Source organism: Acomys minous, assembly GCF_964271855.1.
Source record: "Acomys minous genome assembly, chromosome: 2".
NCBI classification, from domain to species: Eukaryota; Metazoa; Chordata; class Mammalia; order Rodentia; family Muridae; genus Acomys; species Acomys minous.
Genome location: NC_140484.1, coordinates 49,943,072 through 49,968,250, shown reverse-complemented (window position 1 = coordinate 49,968,250; position 25,179 = coordinate 49,943,072). Strand labels below are relative to the sequence as shown.

At 45.3% G+C, this 25,179-nt stretch overlaps 1 protein-coding gene and 1 long non-coding RNA gene across 8 annotated transcripts in view; one reads left to right on the top strand and one right to left on the bottom strand.

Moving 5' to 3' along the window:
- The window catches only part of MARK2 (microtubule affinity regulating kinase 2), a 67,063-nt gene that overhangs the window by 33,839 nt on the left and 8,045 nt on the right, over window positions 1-25,179 (bottom strand). The gene's annotated exons all lie outside the window — the stretch shown is intronic.
- On the top strand, window positions 1,417-25,178 carry LOC311586170. The gene is made up of 3 exons (XR_014775466.1): window positions 1,417-7,423; window positions 10,166-10,337; window positions 24,159-25,178. It is a non-coding gene; the product is annotated as an uncharacterized lncRNA (long non-coding RNA).

Below are 25,179 nucleotides of genomic sequence, written 5' to 3'. Positions count from 1 at the left end.
CTGGGCTGCTGTCCTTCCACCTGTCCTTTCCCAGATCACTTCCTGACACGGAAGTCTACAGGCTTTCTAAGGAGAACTGCCATTAAAGTGGGGGCTGTGTGGGCAATCAAGTATCAAGGGCCCCAAGGGAGATCTATTCTAAACCCAAATTTGCCCAAGCAAGTTACGTAACTGAACAAATCACTCTCTCTCCTGGGGCCCGTTTCCACACCTGTAAAGGCTCTGAGGACTGTCCAGGGTGAATGGAGTTCTTCATATGTGTGCTTGAGCTTTCTAGGCCTGTCCCTCAGACCGAAGCAGGAAGTGAGCAGGAGCTGCCTGTCATGAAGCCCTCTTCCTGATCCTGGCTAACCTCAGGTGACCCTGCCAAGGAGCCTGATTCTCTTAAGTAGCCTTGCCCAGCATGCTGTGGATACTAGGCCCGTACACTGAAAAACTTCTGGCTAGGGTGGAGAAAAAAAAAAATGAAAGGAAACATTCAGTTCTAAACCTAAGGTGTTAGAAGGATGATTCGTCTCTTCCCAAAGACTTCATCTGCTCCATGTACAAGCTCCCCACTCCTCCCAGCCAGGCATGTGGCCACGAGGTAATGGGCAAGGCACTGGGACACAGTCAACTTCCCTCAGGCCTCCAGGCGAGCCAGCCCTCAGTGAGCAGGGAGCCTTTGTGCATGCTCAGGGCCTGGCAGGCAAGCAGCACACCCAGTAAGCTGAGCAGAGCCTGCCCCCACCCGCAGGATTCCCACAGTGGCTGGCTCCTTGGGTGGGGAGCTGCCTGCCTGCAGTGAGCAGGTAATCCTTGAGGAGAAACTGATTTGGCAAAGCCCTGCAAGCAGCAGTTTCAGTTTCCCTGCCCAGAGTGGGGGAGGGGAGCCAGCCCCAAGCAGACCTGTCTAACAGGTCCTTAGTTCTCCCACCCAGCCAGAGCCTTCTTCCTGGAGATGCAGAGTCAAAGGGACTTACAAGGAAAGGAGAAAGCACCATGTTCTCAATCTGTCTATCCATGATGGTCCCAGACAATCCTGACCGCCTCACAACTATTGATCCATTTAGAAAACCAACTCAGGGCCAGAGAGATAGCTCAGCAGCTAAGAGCACTTGCTGCTGCTCCAGAGGACCCAGATTCAATTCCCAGTACCCACAACTATCTGAACCGCTGGTCCCAGGAGATTCAATGCCCTCTTCTGGCTTCCATTACACAAGGCACAAAGTGGTGCGCGTGTAGGCAAAACACCCATTCATACAAAACAAAATACTTTTTTTAAATTAGAAAACGAACCCATCGCTACTACAGCCGTTGCCTCAGATCTCTGAACCTAAGCACACAAGGCCTGGTGAGTACTCAGACGGAAGAAAAGACACTGATCTCTGATAAGCTCAAAGAAAAATCTGGGTCCTCACCGTCCCCAGCGATGAGCTGGTGTGAAATCAGGGCTTCCCATGCCACACTCCTGAGTTTTCCTGCCCTATAAATAACCGCAGCCTTCTGACTCGGAGCGCATGACGTGTCCTCTGGACAGACCTCCCAACACTCTTGAACCTGCCTTCCTATCACAGAGAGAAGGATGAGGCCATTAACCAGCTGCTTAATCAACAGAAAACGGAACACAAGTGGCAAGAACAGGGGCTTGGCTTTCTGGCCCTGGCCTCTCCATCAGGCAGCAGGCAGGGCTCCCTAGCAGGCCGTCGCGGCTGCCCAAGGTCTCACCCAGCAACAGTGCAAACCTTTCTCCCTATCCTTTCATATTCTTGTGGGGCCAGTGAGACTGCCAAACCTCACGACTTTAGTTCAGTCCCTAGACCCCACATGGTAAAAGAACCAAAGGACTCCTTCAAGTTGTTTTCTGAGATTACCACACACACACACACACACACACACACACACACACACACACACAGCATTCGCACACACTCTCAAACAAAATACACACATACAAAATAAACAAAATAAATGTAATTATATTAAAAGTCATTTTCAGTAATTACTATATTTAACATACTGATTAAAACTTGTGACTAATGGCCAAAGAACTCAACAGGAAAAGTGTCTAATTTGTAAAGCAAGATGGGTACATTTCCCTGAGGGGCACTATAATAAAGAATACCCAACCATACTGCAATTTTTATATTTTGCAATGATGGGACTAAAATCCAAAGCACCAAGGCACAGCTAAGAATATTTATTTTCATTTCACAGCTAATTCATTATGAGCTCACTGTATGAAAAGCATCCTATAGGCTCTCAAGATATAGATACACATACACCCCCACACACAGTATATAGCCAGCCTTCAAAAAGAGTTAACAGTCCAACATGAGTGATAAACAGATTACAACCCAAATCCAGATTCTGAAGTTATAGTTAGGCCTTCACCCAATTTGTTAGTGGTCTGTGACCTTATTTTTCAGAGGAGCAGTGGGCAGAGATAATTGCAGACCTCACTTTGAGTGAGAACCATCAATGCTGCCAAGGTCTTCTTGAAGCCCGGGGCTTCATGCTTCTGGATACACAGGCTCCGAGTGGGCTCTGCTAAGAGTCACTCTGTACTAACCAAGAGGAAAATGACCCAGGAATACAATCATGCAGCCTTCCTTGTCTTTTATTACTATCTGAACTTCAAAGTCAGGCCCGATAATAAGGTTATGAAAAACCTTTTTAAAAAGCCAAAAAAATTTGCTCTAGGGCTGGCGACATGGCTCAGTGGTAAAGGTGCTTGGCACCGAGCCTGGGGACGTTAGTTCAACTCTTGGAACCCACACAGTGGAGAACCGACTCTGTGGGCTGTCCTCTACCTCTACATGTACACTGCAGCACAAATGCAACCATACCCACAGGCACGTGTGCAGCCCCAATACATAACTAACAGTAAATAATATGTGCTAAAAACAAAACAAAACAAAACAACACCTCAGGATTCACTCCTGGAAATAAAGACAAAACAGGAGGTGAGTGACCTGTCTTGGTGAAGACTGAACTCCAGGCTGTGTACCAGAATCCCCATCGTAGCCCACAGCAGCTGTGACTGAGCATGTTTAGGCTTTCACTTTACCTCCCAGTGGTCAGCTATCAAGTCTGGTTTCCTTCTTTAGCTCCTGCTCAACTGGCCTACAGCTCATCACATGAGCTCGCTACTCCGCAGGTTCCCCTTCAGCTGCAGAGCTCTTTAGGAAGGGAGCAGGGAGAAATGAACAGAAAAAAATTTCAGCCAGGCATGGTGGCTTTAATCCCAGCACTCAGGTGGCAGAGGCAGGCAGATCTCTGTGAGTTTGAGGCCAGCCTGGTCTACAAAGTGAGTCCAGGATAGGACTACAAGAAAAACCCTATCTCAAAAAACCAAAACAAAACAAAAGAAAGAAAATTCCTGAGAAAAAAAAGATTCAACATCACCAAAGAAAGGTAGCTGCTAAAAGTGGTGGCACACATCTTTAACTACAATACTCAGCCGATAGAGGCAGGCTGGTCTCTAAGTTTGAGGCCAGCCTGGTCTACAAAGAGTTCCAGGATAGCCAGAGCCATACAGTGAGACCCTGTTTGAAAGGACCTCTCCCCTCCCATCCAAAGCCACAAATAATGAAGCATGTCTCTAATCGCAGCACTTGGGAGGTTGTCTTAGTTAGGGTTATTATTGCTGTGATAAAACACCATGAAAAGAGGTGATCGCAAAGGAGTTAGGCATGCACTTGGATGGCGGAAGTAACTGGGTGGTGAAGGAGAGCATTTTGGAAAAAGGTGAGGTGAGAAAAAGGTGAGGCAGAGGCAAGTGGATCTCAGTGAGTTCAAGGCCAGCGTAGTCTACAAAAGCGAGTCCAAGACATCCAAAGCTACAAACAGAAACCCTGTGTAGGGAAAAAAAGAAAAGAAAAAAAAAAAAAGAAAAAAGACACAAGGAAGACTATTTGGGTAGAAGAAAGAGACTGGGGAAAGTGAAAGGAAGGACTGGAGATGGTAATAAGATGAACATAAGGAAAGTGCTTAGAAATTAATAAAAATTAACTTTCATCAGAAAAAAAAAATAGAAGTGTGAATGATGTTGTTAGAATTCAGCTTCAGTCTGCCTACCTGTGATGTCACTGCTTACCTGCCACGGGGGCGTGGCCCTGCCCTGGGCCACATAAAAGACACCCTCCACGTGGCTGGCGCTCTCACTCTCTACCTCTCCTCTCTCTGCTCTCTCTCTGGGGTACCCCCTTCCCCCTTTCCTTCTCTCCCCATGCTCATTTAATAAACTCTATATAACATAATAAAAAACAAAAAAACACCATGACCAAAGCAACCTGTGGAGCAAAGAGTTTATTTCACCTTACACTTCCAGGTCACACTTCCCCCCCATCAATCACTAATTAAGAAAGTGCTCCAGAGGCTTGCCTACATGTTAATCTTATGAAGGCATTTTCTCAATTGTGGTTATCTCTTCTAGCTGGTGTCAAGCTGAAAACAATGACAACAGTTCAAAGCTAGTCTCAATCACATAGCAAGTGCAAGGCTAACTTGGGCTACACAAGGCTCTGTCACAAAATAAACAAAACAAAATTATTAAAAAAAAAAAAAAAAAGTCAAGCCGGGCGGTGGTGGCCCACGCCTTTAATCCCAGCACTTGGGAGGCAGGTGGATCACTGTAAGTTCCAGACCAGCCTGGTCTACAAAGTTAGTCCAGGACAGCCAAGACTACACAGAAAAACTTGTTTTGGAAAAAAAAAAGTCAGAGCTCGGGCTGAGCTCATTGAAGGAACACCAGCCTGATATGTACTTGGGCCCTGCGTTTGATCCTAGCAACAAGAAAGGGGAGGGAAGAAGGGAGGAGGGACAGGGGGTGGGAGAGAGGAGGAGTTAAATGTGTTGGCAAGTGCCTGTGATCTCAGAGCTCAGGAGGCTAAGGCAGGAGGAATATCCAGGCCTGGAAGCTTGAGGGGCATGTCCTCAGCAGCAAGTTTCTCAAGACCATCAACTCTGTGAGTGGTTATTTAGTCAGAGGCTCTCACAGTTCTTGGGCTCACAAATTAAGCTGGGCTGGCTGGTCAGCAAGCCCTGGATCCTTCTGTCTCCCCAGGACTGAGATTACAAGCACACTAAACCCTATCTAGTAGTTTTTGTGACTTCTGGGGCTTAAATTCAGGCCCACTGACAAAATCATCTTTCCAGTCCTCTTCTCTGATCCTAAAGCCGGATGTGCCAAGGGCAGTGGCACACACCTACAGTTGAAACTACGTAGGATGCAAAGGCAGGACCACTTGAACCCAGCCTAGGCAAAAACAAAAAAAAAATCGGAAAGGCTGGTGAGGGTTGGTCTAAATCACCTCAAAAGATTCCTTCTGGAATAAGAAGCAGGGACAGGGTGGGAGAAGATGAGGGTGGGTGGGAATGTCCCGCCTAAAGTTTGTCCTTCAGCAGCTGAGCTGTTTCTCTGAAATGGCTCACCAGGACAGCTCGACACGGTAGACTATAAAGGCAGAGGGAGAGGGCAACAGGTAAGTGCTCCTGGGAGACCCTCATACCATGATCCCATCAAGGGCCGACTCATCTGAGTATGATACTCTGTCACTAAGGGATTGGCTTCCACAGTCTGGGTTTGGCAGCCTGCCCTATCGGCTGCTTCACCAGCAGTGTCTGGGTTCCAGAAGGCAGAGTGTTTGCTTCTGAAACACTGTCTTAAAAATCTATTTCAGAATAAGCACCGTCCATTCCAAGACAGAAGGACGGAATGAGAACCAAACCAAATAGAGGAGCCTGATGCTGCCAAACAGAAAGGGGCACGCTGCAGGGAGAGCAGGGTGTGAAGTGACCTTGCTCACCACGTGCACCACAATGGGAACCAAGAGCTGCTCAGGCCTGCTGACTGCTAAGCCAGGAAACACTGGGCTGGGCATGAAGTCAAATGAGGCCATGTGAGGCCCAGTCTGACACAGCATCACATCAAAGAGTCAGGGCTGGTCATGACTTTACTCCCTGCACTCAGGACACAGAGAAGGCAGATCTCCGTAAGTTCAAGTCCAGTTTGGTCTACACAGCAAGCTTCAGATCAGCCAAGGCTAAATAGTGAGACTGTCTCAAAACAAAAGAAAACCACACACACACAAAAAAAGAAATTTGAGATTAGTAAAGGAAACCTCTACACAAGTTCATTTCTCAAGATCAACTTACCTGGCCAAATCCATTTATTTATTGGAGAGAGAGAGAGAGAGAGACACACACACACACAGACATCAGATAGTTCCATATCCATGCAAAGGACTGTCACCTAATCAATTAGCAGCCATCCCTCTCTGCCAGCATGCCGTCAGTAATTAAGGCACTGCGCTTATTTTCTCTGGGAGTACAAGTACAGAAGGGCAGAGCCCCTATGGACCTAACCCATTACAACAGCCTTTTCATTAGCAAGGAAAACATTGCCATGCGCTCTCCATGGAAAAGTGGCTGCATCACTGAGGAGCACCTGAAGACACCTGTGTGTGAGCAGCAGCGACTTCTATAAGAGAAATCTGCAGGCAATGGGTATGGAGGGGAGATCCACTCAGGACAAAGTCAGCTGGATCAGTCAGTCAATGCTCCTCAAAAGAGTTCGTGTGAATTTGCGCTTTTTCATCTTAACAAATACAGGTGAGCTCTAAACAACTTTTTCAGAGTTTATCAGCTTCTAATACCAATTATTCTCAGCAAAAGGGACCCAAGTGGCTGGTTAAGCTCTGCTTGATCAAAGGCAGCAGTTTGCCTATTTACCCCACACTAGCATCTTCAAAGAAAAGGCACCCATTTGCCAAGGTTAGATTTACAAGTAGATGAACCATACACTGATGTTCTCTCTGTAGCAGTATACACACAGCAAGTTCTTTCCATCACAGCACAGTTGGCTAGGCCACATGCACTGTGACGGAGACCAGCTTCAGCACACAAGCATGAACCAGAGACCGAGCAAATGAAAACAGGAAGTGGTGGCATATTAAAGGCGTCAGGCTAAAAAGCTCTAGCAGGATAGCCAGGGTTCAGCTCCCAGGACTTGAGCTAGCAAGTCCCAAATGCACAGTGGCCAGTGGCCCTACCAGCTGTAGTACTTGCTTGGTGCTCTTGGCAGTGAAGGCCAAGACCAAATAGCACTCAGCTGTAAAGACCGCAGAAGCCAGGCACGGTAGCACACACCTTTAAAGGTGGATTTCTGTGAGTTGAAGACCAGCCTGGTCTACAGAGCTAGTTCTAGGACAGCCAGGACAGAGAGAAACCCTGTCTTTAAAAAAAAAAAAAAAAAAAAAAAAAAAAAAAAAAAAAAGAGGATTATGACATGCCCACTGTCTCTAAATGAGCCAACAATTGTCCATGCTGTGCTGTTTTACTCCTGACACATTCATGACAGGGCAAAGACAGAAACAGCTGTGAGCCTGCAACACACAGCTGCCCCATAAAAGGGCACTAATCCTCAAGTAAGTAAGTACAGGTGAGTAGCCCTCATTGGAAATGATTGAGGACATATTGTTTAGGATGTTTTTTAGATTTTGGAATGTTTGTACATACAAGAGATAGCTTGGGGGCTGGAGAGATGACTCAGCAGTTAAGAGCACTGGCTGCTCTTCTAGAGGACCCAGGTTCAATTCCCAGCATCCACATGACAGCTCACAACTCTCTGAACTTCTATTCCAGGGGATCTGATACTTTCACACAGACATACATGCAGTCAAATGACCAATGTACATATAAAAAAATAAATTGATGGGGGAGTGCAAGAGTGAGCTTGGAGATGGGACTTCAAGTCTAAATATGACACTTCGTGTTTCTTTTATCGCCTATCTATTTAGCCAGAGTCTTATGCAGCCCAGGCCAGTGATAAGTTACTATGAAGTCTAGGATGACTTTGACTTGAGTCTCCTGCCTCTACTTTCTGAGTGCTGGTTTTATGGTCAGTCTAATATGTGCCCGCCTCCAGTTCCCAGGTACCAGGAGTAACAGGTACACATCACAACCACAATCGAAAAAGGGTTGTTCTTTTCTTTTCTTCCCTCCCTCCCTCTCTCCCTCCCTCCCTTCGAGTCAGGATTTCTCTGTGTAGCCCTGGCTGTCCTCAAACTCAGAGATTCGCTTGCCTCTGCCTCCCAGGGTTTCAAATAATCCAGTGTGGTCTTGAACCACAAAGCAGTTGAGGGTGACCCTGAATTTTCAATCCTCCCATCTCCACTTCCCAAGTGCTAGAATAATGGGTGACTAGCTTTTAATTTTATACAAAATTTTTGGTGTGTCTAGTTTTGGGGTTTTTTTGGTTTGGTTGGTTTTGGTTTCTCAAGACAGGGTTTCTGGGGCTGGAGAGACGGCTCAGCGGTTGAGAGCACTGACTGCTCTTCCAAAGGACCGGGTTCAATTTCCAGCACCCACATGGCAGCTCACAACTGTCTATAACTCCAAGATCTGACACCCTCATCTCATACAGACACACATGCAGGCACAACACCAATGCACATAAAATAAAAACAAATTAATTAAAAAAAAAAAAAGACAGGATTTCTTTGTGTAGCCCTGGCTGTCCTAGACTCACTTTGTAGACCAGACTGGCCTTGAACTCACAGCAATCAACCTGCCTCTGTCTCCCCAAGTGCTGAGATTACAGGCACAGGTGTGCGACACTGCACCTGGCCATGTGCCTGAGTTTTGATTGCAACTTTTCGTATGAGCTCTAGTTTCCCATTTGTGAAGTTATCTTTGTGCCTAAAAAAGTAAGAGCCCTCAGTGCTTTTGCAAAGGACCTGAGGTCAGACCTCAGAACCAACATCAGGCAGCTCACCATTCCCTCTAACTCCAGCTCTGGTTAATCTTTTGTCTGCTTCTGGCCTCCACAAGTATGCGTACAAAAATAAGAAGTAAATCTTTTTTTAAAAGTTTCAAATTTGGGGCCGGGTGTCGGTGGTGGCTCATGCCTTTAATACCAGCACTCAGGAGGCAGAGGCAGGCAGATCTGTGAGTTCAAGGCCAGCCTGGTCTACAAAGTGAGTTCAGGACAGCCAAGGCTATACAGAGAAACCATCTCGAAAAACAAAAAAGTTTCAAATTTGTGTCTTTCCTTTTCTAATTCTTGAGGCAAGTTTTCTCTGTCTAGTTAAGGCTGGTTCTGAACTCATGATCCTCCTGCTTGTGGCTCCCAGGTACTGACTGGTATTTCAGATGTAGTGTGCCTCTTACTTTGGATTGTAAATTTTAAAAACTATAAACTTGGCTGGAGAGGTGGCTCAGAGGTTAGGAGCACTGTCTGTTCTTCCAAAGGTCCTGAGTTCAATTCCCAGCAACCACATGGTGGCTCACAACCATCTATAATGAGACCTGTTGCCCTCTTCTGGCCTGCAGGCACACATGCTGGCAGGAAACTATATAAATAATAAACAAATAAATATTTACAAAAAAAATAAAAACTATAAACTTTCACATTCTTCTATATGGGCACAACTGAAGCCGGGTGTAAAAAGCTTTCCACATCCTATAATGGCTAGTCCAGAAAATGATAGTCACTCTGGACCACCTGGTTTATGGCATTAGACCAGTGATCTAACATCTCTTGGCCTACGTCCTTCATCTGAGAAGTGGAGGAAATAGCAAGACCCACTATGTCTTAGAGTAGGTGGGTTAATGGGTATAAAACAGCTAAATAAATAATAAGGACAAAGTCACTGCTCAGTAAATGGAGGTTATTACAGGTGTAAACATCCATAGTCTCATAGGCAAACCACCCAACTGAATGAGAATGGGTAGGCCAATGTCTACTCTTCAAATCAAGGTTCTCAACAATCTGGAACAGAGTTCTGCATTTGGAGGGCCAGCAGGAGACGCCACTATTAAGTCACCACTGTCTTTGCTAGTAAACAAATCTTTGAAAGTGAAAGTCTCTATCGTCTATACAGACCAATGGTCAAGCTCCGTTCTGGAACTGAAGAAAAGCCATGGACTGGGAGTGTAGCACAATGGTAGAATACTCAGAATGTGCAAAGCTCTGGCTCAGTTCACAACAACACCCCCCACACACACACAGAACAAATCATATGTAATTCTGAGGAGGTGGGAAAACTACTTTGTAGAAAGAACTGAGGATTAAGGGACTTGCTAAATGAGGGAACTGTAACTACAGTCCTGTCAATCTGTTTGTAGATAGAAATCAATACTAAACCCTTGACTAAAGTTTTGGTTTTCAAAATTATTGCAGAGCTGGTGAGGTGGCCGAGCAGTTAAAGGTGTCTGAAGTCAAGCTTGTAGACCTACTTTGATCCCACATCCCACATGGTGGAAGGAGAAGTTGAACTGCCTCCTGCAAGCTGTCCTCTGAATTCCATATGTACACACCAAAAATAAATATAATTTAAAACTATTCCAACAAGGTATGATTCAAAGCAAATGGTATTAGTTTAAAAGGATTTGTTTGGCCAGAGGTGGTGATGCCACCTTTATTCCCAGCACTTGGGAAGCAGAGTCTGACAGGTCTCTGAAAATTCTTGGCCAACCTGGTTTATATACATAATAAGTTCCAGGATTGCAAGAGCTATGGAAAGAGACCTTGTCTCAAAACAAACAAACAAAGAAAACTAAAAGGAACAGAGAGCGCTTAGTCAAGCTAACGTTAGTCCTAGCCTGGGAGCCTGGTCTACACAGTGAATTTGAAGCTAGCTGGGGCTGCACAGAGAGACCCTGTCTCAAAAAGAAGAAAACAAATAGGTTAGCTAGGGGTGTAGCTAAGCATGGATTCAACCCCCAGCACTTCAAGAAAAGAAGAGAGCCAAGGCATGGTGGCGCACGCCTTTAATCCCAACACTCGGGAGGCAGAGGCAGGCGGATCGCTGTGAGTTCAAGGCCAGCCTGGTCTACAAAGTGAGTCTAGGACAGCCAAGGCTACACAGAGAAACCCTGTCTCAGGAAAAAAGAAAAGAAAAGAAGGGGAAAGTGAGGGAGGCTGAAGAGAGCAAAGAAAGAAAGAAAGAGGCACAAAGTGTGCAGGATCTGCAGCCGCAGAAGAAATAGACAGCTTGGTATGAGGCCCGAGCCTGACACTGCCAGACTCCAGATATCTTAGGCAACAAGGCTCTTCAAGGATGAAAGGGTGCAATGCAAGCCTTGCAGTTTTTAAATTGGGAACTGACCAATAGCCAACATATAAACTTAAAAAAAAAAAAAAAGAAAAAAAGAAACCTGTTATAATGAAATCCAAGTAAGCCAAATGATCTTTTTAATGGAATTTTTAAAAGGCCAATGCTGCGTACTCAAAGCAGGAAATGAGCCAACTTTGATCAAAGTCCCCTAGGTCACTGAGAACTGACTTCCTCAGCTAGAATGACTGCAAACCAAGGCAGCAAGTGCCTTCCTGAGGGCAGGTCTCAGGACTCTGGGAATCACAAACAAAGGCTCACAATGAGGTCATACCAACTCACCAACCAATCAAAGCCAGTGCTGACTAAGCTGGTATTTGGTTATTTACCTACAGAAATGGTTCTTACACTTCTGCCTGTAACTCTCTGCACTCCCTCCACCCCAGCTCTTCCCTTTACACTGCAGTACCCATGGCATTAAATAGCTTCTGTTTCTCTGGCTTACTGTGTCTCCTATTGATAGTGTTAAAATTAAAGCAGGCCTTGGATATAAATCAGTATCAGAACACTACTTGCCTAGCATGCATAAGGCCCTAGGTTAGATTACCAACACAAGAAAATGAAAATAAAACAGAATAGATTCATTAAATGGATTCACTTAAAGTAAGTTCACTAACCTTAATACAGTTACAGCTGTCATTTTTTTGTTGTTTTTTGGTTTTGTTTTTTGTTTGTTTTGTTTTGATTTTGGTTCTTTGAGACAGGGTTTCTCTGGGCAACCTTGACTTGACTATCCTGGACTTGCTTTTGTAGACCAGGCTGGCCTCGAACTCACAACGATCCTCCTGCCTCTGCCTCCTAGGTATTAGGATTAAAGGCGTGCGCCACCACCGCCTGGCTTACAGATGTCATTTCTTATGAAAAGTAACTATATTTTCCTTTTTTGTTTTTTGGGGGGTGGGTGAGTTATTTGTTTTGAGACAGGGTCTCTCTACATAGGCCTGGCTGTGCCTAGAACTCACTATGTAAACCAGGCTGGCCTCCAACTCAAGAGATTTGGCAGCCTCTGCCTCCCAGAGTGTTGAGAGTAAAGATATGCCATGCCTGGCCAGTAACTGTATTTTCCAACATACCACAAAACCTGGGTAAACTAAGTGAGCATTTTTATTTTTAAGACTTATTTATTTTATATGTATGTACATGTGTGCATGGTGCCATAAGCGAAAGAAAGAAAGAAAGAAAGAAAGAAAGAAAGAAAGAAAGAAAGAAGGAAGCGGGACCCCCTGGGCCTGGAGTTAGAGATGGCTGTGTGCACCAGGTGGGCGCTGGCAATCCAACCCATGCCCTCTGCAAGAGCAACAAGTGCTCCACGCCATCTCTCCAGCACCATCAGCTAAATCAGAGTTAAAGCTTCAACACGAACAAAGCTTGGAAACATTACACTCTGAAACCAGCCACAGGACAAATACATGATTCCATTTACACGAGGAATTTAGAATGCATAGGGATAAAAGAGAAGCAGGTTGCCAGGGCAGGAGGGGTTGGAGTGGGGAGTTACTGTTAGTTACGTAGTGCACTCTCCATTTTGAGTGGTGAAAAAGTTAGCAATTCAGATCTATTTAAATGGCACAGGGCTTTAAAAAAAAAAAAAAAATCAAGCTAGGCAGTGGTGGCACACACCTTTAATCCCAGCACTCAGGAGGCAGAGGCAGGTGGATCTCTGTGAGTCTGAGGCCAGCCTGCTCTACAGAGTGAGTCCCAGGACAGCCAGGGCCACACAGAGAAACCCTGTCTCAAAAAACAAACAAACAAACAAAAAACAAAAAACAAACCAAAATAGGAGCTGAAGAGATGGCTCAGCAGTTGAAAATACTGCCTGCAAAGTCCTGAGGACTCAGGTTCAATTCCCAGCACCTATACTGTGACTCAAAATTGTCTGTAACTACTGTCCCAAAGGATCAGACACCCTCTTCTGGAATCCATGGGGACCAGGCACACACATGGTATATTGACATTTATGTACACAAAACACCTATAACATTTTTAAAAATTAATTATCACCAGGTGTGTGGTGCATGCCTTTAATGCCAGCACTTAGGGGGCAGAGGCAGGCGGATCGCTGAGTTCGAGGCCAGCCTGGTCTACAAAGTAAGGCTACACAAAGAAACCCTGTCTCAAACCCTCCCCCCGCATCCCCCCAAATTAGAGACTAGAGATGCAACAAGTTAAGGTTTTTACCATAGTAAAATGGTGTTGAAGCACAAGGTCATAAAAAACTTCAGACTAGCAGGACTGAGAAACAGTCTGTAAAGTAAACAACCAGCATTCTATCAAAGAGTCAAGACTGGGGCTAGGGAGGCAGCTCCAAGTAAGGCCTTGCTACTCTAGAATGAACAGCACAGCTATGGTTCCCAGAGCCCACACCGGTGCCTCAGGGATGTGGCAGCCCACCTGCAGTCTCAGTGCAAAGAGAGGCAGAGAGGGGATCCCTGGAGCAGCTGGCCAGCTAGACATAAAAGCCAAGCATGGTGCAGACAGAGTCAAGAAGAGCCTGCAGCCAGGAGCCCATGCCCCAGTAAGAGACTTTGTCTCACAGAAGAAGGTATACAGCTCCTGAGGAACAACAAAGCTCACCTCCGGCCTCCACATGCACACCACCCCCACATACACATGTACATACATGATGTACATACGCATGTATCCCACACATACACCCAAACACTATATATGTACACATACAGAAAAAGGTTAAATGAAATAACTTAGTACATATAAACAGAAACCATTTCTTTTTAATAAAAATAGATTTTTCTAAACTCCAAATGAGTTTGTACTCCATGAACTGCACTTGAGGAACTGACAAGGCTACTCAGTGGTAAGTGCTTCTCTGGCAAATGCAAAGTCCTGGGTTCAATCCCCAGCACGAAAAAGGCCCCAACCCAAAACCTTTGCAACAGCAGACAAGGGTTGTGGGTGGGAGCGGATTATAACATACAAAAGACAGAAAGTTCTGATACACTGTTCCACAGAAGGGTAATTAACAGTGAATCCTATAAGTCAAAAGGCTAAGAGGGGTTGAATGTTCCCATCAGAGAAATGACAAATGCTTGAGTTGGACAACCAAAAATATCCCAAGCACATCATTACATAATATACATGTGCTAACACTTCGCCCTATAAATATGCATATCATATTAGAGGCAAGGTCTTGCTATATAGCCTAGTCTGGCCTCAATAGCAATCCTCTTGCCTTAATCTCCCACAGGCTAGGATTGAGGGCACACGCAACCACGCCCAGCCAATACACACATATTTTTATTCGATGCCTTATATTTATCCATTAAAATATACATTTTAAGCCAGGCATGGTAGCGCATGCCTTTAATCCTAAAACTCAAGGAGGCATAGGCAGGCGGATTGCTGTGAGTTTTAGGCCAGTCTGGTCAACAAAGTGAATCCAGGACAGCCAGTCTACACAGAGAAACCTTCACACACACACACACACACACACACACACACACACACACACTTTAATTTATATGTATGCCTGTATGGGAGCATGTGCACATGAGTACAGGTGCCAGAGGAGGCTAGAAATGTGGGACCCCCTGGAGCTGGAGTTATTTACATGCAGCTGGGAGCTACTGAACTGAGCACTAGGAGCTGAACTTGGGTCCTTGGCAAAAGCAGTACAAACTCTTTTTTTTTTTTTTTTTTGGTTACTCGAGACAGGGTTTCTCTGTATAGCCCTGGCTGTCCTGGACTCGCTTTGTAGACCAGGCTGCTGGCCTCGAACTCACAGCGATCCGCCTGCCTCTGCCTCCGGAGTGCTAGGATTAAAGGCATGCGCCACCACCGCCCGGCAGCAGTACAAGCTCTTAACCGCTAAGCCATCATCTCTCCAACCCCTAGATGTATAAAAATTTAAGGGCTGGGGATGTGGAGTGCTTGCCTAACATACACTAAGCCCTAGCACCTAGGCTCTTCCCTAAGAAGAAAATGTGAAGGGACATAACTCAGTGATAGAGCAATACCAACACCCCTTTATATATAGATACAAAGATAGCTTTGTATCTATAAAGCTTTATATCTGGTCTTTCCAGACAGGGTTCCTGTGTGTAACAGCCCTGGCTGTCCTGGACTCACTTTGTAGACCAGGTTAGCCTTGAACTCCCTCCTAGTGCTGGGATTAAAGGGGTATGCCAGCACGCCCAGTGAGCAGTTAGTTTTTGTTTTTAATGTGCATTGGTGTTTTGTCTGCATGTATTATTATGTCTGTGTGAGGGTGTCAGAGCTTGGGAGTTACAGACAGGTGTCAGCTGCCATGTGGGTACTGGGATTTGAACCCAGGTCCTCTGGAAAAGCAGCCAGTGCTCTTAACCACTGAGCCATTCTCCAGCCCCCAGTTACTTCCGATGTATGAGGCTTTGAGCTCACATCCCCACCACAATAACAACAACAAGCCCCACAATTCTAGTTTAAGTAATAATCCCCCACCTCATCCTCTTCCTGTGTTGGGACCACAGGCCCATGCCACTTCTGCAGGCAGAACAGATCATTTTATCAAGTATTACTCATTTGCTTAAAATAACAATAAACCCAGTACATGTTTACACAACCTACTCTTTTTAGGGAAACATCATGTTTTCCAAAACAACCAAAATTTGATTAAAAGTGTTGCCCTTAATATATCTGTCTTAATGACAGACAGACAGACGACTTTTTAATATCTATCTCTTTTTTTCTCCCTTTCTATTTTTTTCAGACAGGGTTTCCCTGTGTAGCCTTGGCTATCCTGGACTCTTGTAGACCAGACTGGCCTCATACTCACAGACATCCGCTTGCCTCTGCCCCCGAGTGCTGGGATTACAGGCGTGCAACAGGGGGCTCAGCTTTATATCAATTTCTACATTCAGGGTTTCAAAATATTCTATGAGGCCAGGCATGGTGGTGTACGACTTTAATCCCAGCATTCGGGAGGCAGAGGCATGAACTCTGTGAGTTCATGGCCAGTCTGGTCTACAAATGAGTCTAGCTCAGCCAGGGCTGTTACACAGAGGAAACCCTATCTCGAAAAACCTAAAAAAACAAAAAAAAAAACAAAAAAAACCCACATGGTGGCTTCCAATCATCTATAATGGGATCAATCTGATGCCCTCTTCTGGCATGGAGGCATACATGCATAAACATAAATAAATAAATCTCAAAATATTATATGAAATGTGCAGAGAAAGCTGACTTCATGTAGACATCCAGATGGAAAACCGGAATTCAAAAGCCTTCCAAACACTGACATTTTCTTCTTTGACACTGACCAAAGGTAAGATGGCTCAGCAGCTACAACGCTTGTCACTGAGCCTGACACATGAGCTCAATGGCTGGAGCCTCTGAGGATGGGGAAGGAAAGAACCAACCCCTGCAGGTTGTCCTCTCTCCTGTCCCCAACCCATCACAAAGTAGAATCCAAAACTGCACTGATGATGCCTCTAGACACATCTAAGTGTAAAGTCATGTTACCCTGCACTTTGTTTACACACTGGTAATTTAGAAAATAGTCTTACACTGAATTGTGTAGAATTTCCAAATGCTAATAGTTAACAACAACAAATTTACATCAATTTCACCAAAACAGTCTGACAAATACAAATTTTCCAAATTCTTTTTTGTTCTGTAGGGTCTCACTATGTTGCTCTGGTTAGCCTGAAATTTGCCTTGTAGGCTAGATTAGCCTCTATAGAGACATCCACCTTTCTCTGCTTCCCTAGTTCTGGGATTTAAAGGCATGTGTCACCACGTCAAGTCCCATCTTCCATTATTTTTTTCTCCTTTCTTTTCTCTTCTTTCTTTCTCTATTTCTTCCTTTCTTTCTTTCTATGATTTGCCTTTAGCTAGACAATGGTGGCACATGCCTTTAATCCCAGCACTGAGGAGTTCAAGGACAGCCTGGTCTACAAAGAGTCTCTAGGATAGCCAGAGCACAGAGAAACCCTGTCTCAAAACCCCAAAAAGATTTACCTTTATTTTTGCTTATGTGTCTGTGTCTGTGTGACTATATGCCACGAGTGTGCGGGCACCCTCAGAGGACAAGGATTCCCTGGAGCTAGAGTCACAGGTGGTTGTGAGCTGCCCACTATGGGTACTGGGAACCCAACTGGAAGTGTTCATAACTGCTAAGCCTTCTCTGCAGCACCCTACCTCAATTTCTTTTTTTAAATAGTAAGCCTTTATTTCCATGTTCCCAAATTAAGCTAGCTGAGGTGGTTACTTTGAAGGGATTTGTTAAATGCAACAAAGACCCATGTCCTCATCTGACTCCTCTGATTCTTTCTTGGATTCAGCCATGGCGGGGCTAGCCTGGGCTGCTGCTGCAGCAGGGGCAGCAGCATAAATGTAGATGGATCAGCCAAGAAGGCCTTGACCTTTTTAGCAACTAGGAAGGTGTGTGTGTTCAGCCTCCACAGACAAAGCCAGAACCTGCTTGTACCCACTGATAATACAGTGTGGCACTGAGACCACAGTCAGGTAACTAGTTCAGCACCCCAAATTTTAATTTCTGCTTGAAAACCTGACTAGCTCATTTGTTCATTTGTAAGAAAATGCCCACTGAAATTTCAAGAATGGATAATCAGTTTGTACTGGATAATCAGTTGTTATTTCAAGTTAAGATGGTCCATGTAACTGGTTTAGCTCCGTCACACATGAGCCTTTCTATCACAACCCAGCATATAATAGTAATACCTTATGAATACTTTGTATTTCATCACTAAGACTATGAGACTTATTGTTGTTGTTGTTGTTTTAAAGACAAGGTCTCTGTTCAGTTGAGTTGAACTACCAAAAATATCCTGAGCAGATTATATAATATATATGTGCTAAAATACACTCTACCCTGCCGGACGTGGTGGCACACGCCTTCAATCCCAGCACTTGGGAAGCAGAGGCAGGTGGATCGCTGTGAGTTCGAGGCCAGCCTGGTCTACAAAGCAAACCCAGGACAGCCAAGGCTACATAGAGAGACCCTGTCTCAAAAAACCAAACCAAACCAAACCAACCAAACAAACAAAACCACTCTATGCTATAAACATGCATATAATTTTGGAGCCGAGGTCTCGCTGGCCTGGCCTCCATGGCCATCCTCTCGCCTGAAGCTCCCACTTAATAGAACGGCAGGCAAACACTACCACACCTAGCTAATGCAAACACAACTATGTTCAATATTTTATATTTATCCATTAAAATATGCATTTTAAAAGATGTTTAGAATTGCTTAATTATATGTATATCTGTAGAGGGGTCCGTGTATATGAGTGCAGGTGCCAGAGAAAGCCAGAGACGTAGGGTCCCTAGGACCTAGAGCTATATGCAGCTGTGAGCTGGCTGTCCTAGAACTTACTATGTAAACCAGGCTGGCCTGGAACTCAGAGATCCACTTGCTTCTGCTTCTGCCGCCCCCCCACCCCACCCCCCACCATTTAGGATAGGGTTTCTCTGTGTAGTTGGGGCTGTCCTGGATGGAACTCACTCTGTAGACCAGGCTGGCCTTGAACTCAAGAAATTCAACTGCCTCTGCCTCCAGAGTACTAGGATTAAAGGTGTGAGCCGCCACAGCCAGCAAAGGGACCTTTATTAAAGGCTCAAAGAATGAAAGAGTCAGCTCTTCATCCAGGCCACTCTCTTATGGTAATGGTTTTTCTCCTGCCGAAAATATGTAGCTGCAAAAAGGACCCTGGGCACTGGCAGTTTGGTGCTACCTTGCCTTGGCCCCAGTACTTTTCTCTGCCATTGTTTCTATACCATCAGTGTGAATGGAGAGGAAGCTGTTCCAGAGTAGCTTATGAGATTCATAAAGTCAAAAGTCACTCATGTGCTGGGTGTGGTGGCACATGCCTTTAATCCTAGCATAAGAGTGGCAGAGGCAGGTGGATCTGAGTTCCTGGGCAACCTGGTCTACATTGTGAGCCCCAGGTTAGACATGGCTATACAGCAAGACCATGTCTCAAAAAAAAAAAAAATCAAAGTTCTTCCCCCCTTGACTATGCACTGCTATGGAGAAAGCACTCTGTGACAACTGGTAGTGCTGAGGAAGCACCCTGAGCACTCTGCCCATCTGTTCAGATGTCAGGGAAAGAAAAACCCTGCAAGCACAGACCCGCGGAGAGCTCAGCTAGAAGAATTAAGTTCTGTCCCCAGCACCCAAGTACAGTGGCTCACAACCACCTGTAACTCCAATTCCAGGAGGTCCGATGCCTGTAGTCTCCAAGGACACCTGCACGCATGTGCAGCATTCAAACACACACACAATTTTAAGATAATAAAAATAAGATCATCTTTTAAATTCTGTAAATAAGACATTAACCTAGTCTTAGCGTATATAGCTAACTCTTGCTAAATTATAGTAACATCAGAGCAACACTGTCCTAAACTCTACTGACTTTTCACCCAATATTCTAGGCAGGCCACTAACTTCTTAGCTATGAAGGGGACCACTGTACTCAAAGCAAGATGGTCACTTATTCCATACCATAACAGGTTTCGGGAACTTTTGTTTGGTTGGTTGGTGTTCTGGACATGGTTTCTCTGTGTAGCCCTGGCTGTCCAGAAAGTAGACCAGGCTAGCCTCAAACTCAAAGATTCACCTGCCTGTTTCCCAAGTGCTGTATTCAAAGAGGTGAATGACCACACCCAGAATTTTTTCATCTCTTTTTTGAAAAGCTTTTAAAGCCTGTAGACTATAAACTTACTATTCAATCTCTTTCACTTTAAACTCTGAAGGACTAATCTTGCAACAACACTGCAGTTTACCTGGCGCTGTAATACTATACTAAAATATTCTATAAAACACACTAGTAACACCTACAAAACTTCAAAGACCGCTTCATTATCATTTTTATTGCAATTCTTTTTTTTTTAAGATTTTTTTTATTATTATGTATACAGTGCTCTGCCTGCATGTACACCTGCAGGCCAGAAGACGGCATCAGATCTTATTATAGATGGTTGTGAGCCACCATGTGGTTGCTGGGAATTGAACTCAGGACCTTTGAAAGAGTAGTCAGTTCTCTTAACCTCCGAGCCATCTCTCCAGCCCACTCTAAAAGTTCTTCAAAACACAATACAGAAATTTACCTCTCGCGAACCATCAGTGGCAAGTCATCATGTATCACTCAGCCCTTGGAAGAGACCACTGCACAAAAGTGAGGGGATGAGAATGGAGAATTCAGGGGCTGGGGAGATGGCTCCGTGGGTAAGACCACTTGCTATGCAAGTCTGAGGACCTGAGTTCAGATTCCCAGCACCCATCTAAAAAATCAGGCAGGGTTATACTTGCTGATAACTCTAATGTTACAGGGTATAGAGACAGGCAGATCCAAGAGTTTGCTGGCCTGCCAGCCTAACCAAGACATCAGGCTTCAGGTGAGAGAACCTGTCTCAAGGAAGTAAGGCAGCCAAGAGCAAAACATCTAGTGTTCACTGGCCTCCACCCATGTTCTTGGGCACATCTACAAACAAATACCCCCACACATTAAACAGAAAAAAAAAATCAGGCAGTGGTGGCACACACCTTTAATCCTAGCACTTGGGAGGTAGAGGCAGGTGGATTTCCTAGTACAAGGTCAGCCTGGTCTACAAAGTGAGTTCCAGGACAAGCAGGGCTATACAGAGAAATGTCATCTGGAAAAACAAACCAAAACAAACAGAACGTAAACATTACGTTCATGTTACAATAAAAGTAATTTTGACCTGAAGGGCTACAGGAAACACCTAGGACTTCCAAACCACAATGAAACCCAAACTCAACATTGCACTACCCAAAAAACAAGCACTACCCCAGAACAGGTCTATCTAAACTCACAGCATTCTGATAGGTCAGAGGGACAAGCTCAGAACTGGCTTAGGACGCTCACCAAGGAAAGTAAAATGCATCTCTAAAGCCATCAGCTCTACACACCTGACTTGACTAAGCAAGGGAGCTCCAAAGGTATACATACAGAAGAGCTTGATTTTCTTTTTTTTCACTACTACTTTTCTCCGGTGAAATAGTCTCCCTATATATAGCCCAAACTGATCTTGAATTCCCAATCCTCTGCATGAGCCCCCCCAAATATCAGGACAGCAGATGCACACCACTAAAGCCTGGCTTTCTTCCCTTTTTTCTTTTGAGACAGGCTCTTCCTTTGTAGGCCCTAATCTCCCTGCCTCTGATGTGCTGGTACTATAGGTGTGTGCTATGATACCCAGCAAGGACTTGTTTCTTAGCGTGCATATCCAGGGCTGAGCATGTGGCTGTTACTGTGTCTTCAGCATGCTGAGGCCTTGGGTGTGATCCCCAGCACTGAGAACAGTAAAGCAGCAAACTTTAACTGTACAGAAAGCAAAGCAATAGACAGAGAACAGGAGTGGGTGGGTCTGGGATCCTCTATTAAAAGCTCTTTCCTGGGCCAGTGAGGTGACTTAATGGGGAGAGGAATTTGCCACCAAAACTGATAACCTGAGTTTGATCCCCAGAACCATGGTGAAAGAAGAAAACTGACTCTTCAAAGTTGTCCTCTGGTCTCCACAAACACTACAGCATGATTGTACACATGTTCAAACACAGTAACTCTAGGGTTAGAGAGATGACTCGGTGGCTAAAAGAACTGACTGATCTTCCAGAGGTCTCATGTTCAACTCCCAGTAGCTTATAGCCAGCTGTAACTCTAGTCCTAGGAGATCCAAAGCCTCTGTGGCCTCTGAGGACACCAGGCACACATATGGTGGAGTCACCCATGCATACAAACTCCCATACACATAAAATAAAATTACACACAGATATATACTCACACACCACCACAACAACAAAAACAGGAGGAGCTGGGCGCAGTGGCACATGCTTGTAATGACAGCACTCGGGAGGCAGAGGCAGGTGGATCGCTGTGAGTTCGAGGCCAGCCTGGTCTACAAAGTGAGTCCAGGATAGCCAGGGCTCCACCAAGAAACCCTGTCTCGAAAAACCAAACCAAACCAAACCAAACCCAACTCAATAAAACAGGAGGAGAGGTGGCACACACTTACAATCCTAGCATTCTAGCATTAAAAGGCTGAAGCTGGAGGATCCTGAGTTTAAGGACAGCCTGGGGACACAGCAAGACCTAGCCTTAAAAAACAAAACAAAACAACAACAACAACAACAACAAAAAAAAAACTCCTTTCTTCAGAAAGATAAACAGGTAAACAAGAGTGGGACAAGGATCAAAAACCTGAGCTGGCAGGAACACGAACAGGATACAGGAGAGAATCCAAATACACCAAACAAGGAAATAAATAAATAAGAACATGCTAAGTTGGTAGAAGGGTGAAAAGGAAGAGGAAATATAGGGAAAGAACTGCGGATGAGCTCAGAAGCGATGCATGCAGGTACCTTCCTTCCTGGCCAGGCTGCAGTGTAAAAATCGCAGCAACTCACTTGCTATTCTGACAGCGCTTTCAGGCTCCAGAGACACTAAGAAACTAAGATAAACAAGGAATCAATGTAGACCACATCAGCCTAAGACTCAAAGTCCACAAGCTCACCGGGGCAGCTGAGAGAGGCTGCACCTCTTCAAGAATTTGAAAGAGGAGGTAACAAGAATCTGCCCTTGAAGGTTGCTCTGTTGAGGAACCCTCAAATGCCTGCTATGCCTCACAGGTCTGTAAGAGAAACAGAAAGCTTTCTCTCAGAGAAAGGGACAGTGGTCAAGGAAAGCCCTGCAGGGAGAGTCAGACCTAGGGGGAGGGGCTACACTCCCTTGAACACTGGGATCCCACTTCTATTGTCTTGTAACTTTGAGCTGGCCTTCCAGTCATAAATAAATAAGCCTGCAGCCTGCACCAACAACATTCATGACATAGAAACATGGGCAGGCAGTCAGCAGTGTCTTCTTCCTTTAATCAAAACTGCCTACTACTGAAGCTTTAAAGCAAGCGCGCGCGCGCGCGCGCGCGCACACACACACACACACACACACACACACACACAGAGGAAGAGGGGGAGAAGAGGAAAAAAGAGAGCTGTAGGGCATAGGGAAATCACCCCTGACATCCTAGCACTTAGTAAGTTGACACTGGAGGATCTCATGAGCAAGGCCAGTCTGAACCTCTCTGTAGAGAGAGACCCCATATATTTAAAAAGTATCCATTAAGTTCAAGCTGATTTCAAACTCAGCAATCTCTCTGTCTCCCCAGGTATAGGAATTACTAGCACATGCCACTATACCTAGGACTGACACACTCTCTCTCTCTCTCTCTCTCTCTCTCTCTCTCTCTCTCTCGGGGGGGGGGGGGGGGGGCTTTTTTGAGACAGGGTTTCTCTGTGTACCCTTGGCTGTCCTGGACTCACTTTGTAGACCAGGCCGGCCTCTGCCTCCCAAGGGCTGGAATTAAAGGTGTGTGCCACCACGCCCGGCTTAATTAATTATTCTTAATAAGTACTAGCTATTCTTTCTGAGGAAATGAGTTCAGTTCCTGGCTTCAGGTGGTTCACAACTACTACCCAGTTCCAGGGGATTAGACACCATCTTCTGGCCTCTTTGAGTACCCACACCCCATACACTTTTTTTTTTTAAGTACATGAAGCTGTCCAACAGTGCTCTATTTCTTTGACAGCTAATAGTTAAAATAAAAGGTTTGAGTTGGTAGAAAATATGTCAGGCACTGGTGGTGCATACCTTTAATCCCAGCACTTAAGAGGCAGAGGCAGGTGAATCTCTGAATTCGAGGCCAGTCTGGTCTATAGAAGTTCGAGGACAGCCAGGGATACACAAAGAAAGAAACCCTGTCTGGGGGGGAGGGGGGGGGAATGGAAAGAAAGAAAAGAAAAACACTTATGGGACAGTGATGGCTGGAAAGAACAAGATTTCTTCAACCAATGGCAGAGAAATCCTAGTATACATCCCTTCTGCTCACCTGGAGCTGTGAGCTCCTCAGAGAAACATACGGAGCTGCTCAACTGAAATAGTGGTGATAATCGCTGTACTATCTCACAAACCCTTCTACACCTATGACTTAAAAAATACCTCGAAGATAGCTGTTGCTTTGTTTTTTGAGACAGGATCTGCTATATGGCCAGGTTGCCCTTTAACTTGCACTCCTATTGCTCTACAGATGAGTGGCTGGGGCAGAAGGACCAAAGAAGCTAAAGGCACAGTACAGAAGGACCAGCACTCCAGGCAATTTAGCTACAAAACCTGCTCCTAATTACAGTGAGACCACTTATTGAATCTCAAAACACACTAGGATCTCTTCTTAATTCTGCTAGAAGCTCACCTCAATGCTATGCTACACCAAGCAGGCCAAAGGAGCATACTTCCTGTGACTAGAGAATCAGTCATTTTGAACTCCCATGGAGGGCTGGAATGTAGGTCAGAGTGCTTGCCTAATATGCAAGAGGCCCTGGGTTCAATCCCTAGCAAGGAGAAGAAGGGAAGGAAAGAAGAGAGGGAGGGGAGAAGAGAGAACGTGAGAGAGCTCAAAACTACCAACAACCCACAAGTGACCCCCAAACACTATATACAATGACAGTGGAGGAGAGGTGGGAAGAAATGGCACAAAGGAAAGGTATAAAAGGTGGGAGGAGGGGAGCTCACCTGCGCCTGGGATATTAGTAACAAAAGAACTCTGAGCAAACAGTGCAAGCAGGTCACCACAACAGTAACAGAAGCCGCAGCCAGCCCCCAGGCTGGAGCGTGTGCAAGTAGCCTAAATCAAACTACCAAACTTCCACACACTGGATTTTATGCTTTTGAGGAGACTGGGAGAACACTCTGCTCCAGCTCCCAGCACTGGCTTCTGAGTCTTAGAACCAGTTTAGTCTACTTCCTGAGAAAGACTCCCAGTGACATCCGAACAACTGCTGCTTCCCAGAGGTGAAGACTATGGCTAGATGCCTTTACATTGCCAAAGACTAAAAGTTGTGCCCCTCTAGTCCTTCCGGAAGCCTGGGGCAGTTACACTGCACACACTCACAAGGTCTAAGGTCACTGAGTTTAGTGTCCACATCACTAAACTCCAAGATTCAGGATTCCCAATTCCCTTCCACACTCCAAAAAAAGGACAAACCACAGACCCGAAACCCTTCCTTCTGGCCAGTCTGACCTTTTGACAGATGAGTGAGAAGAAGGCCCAA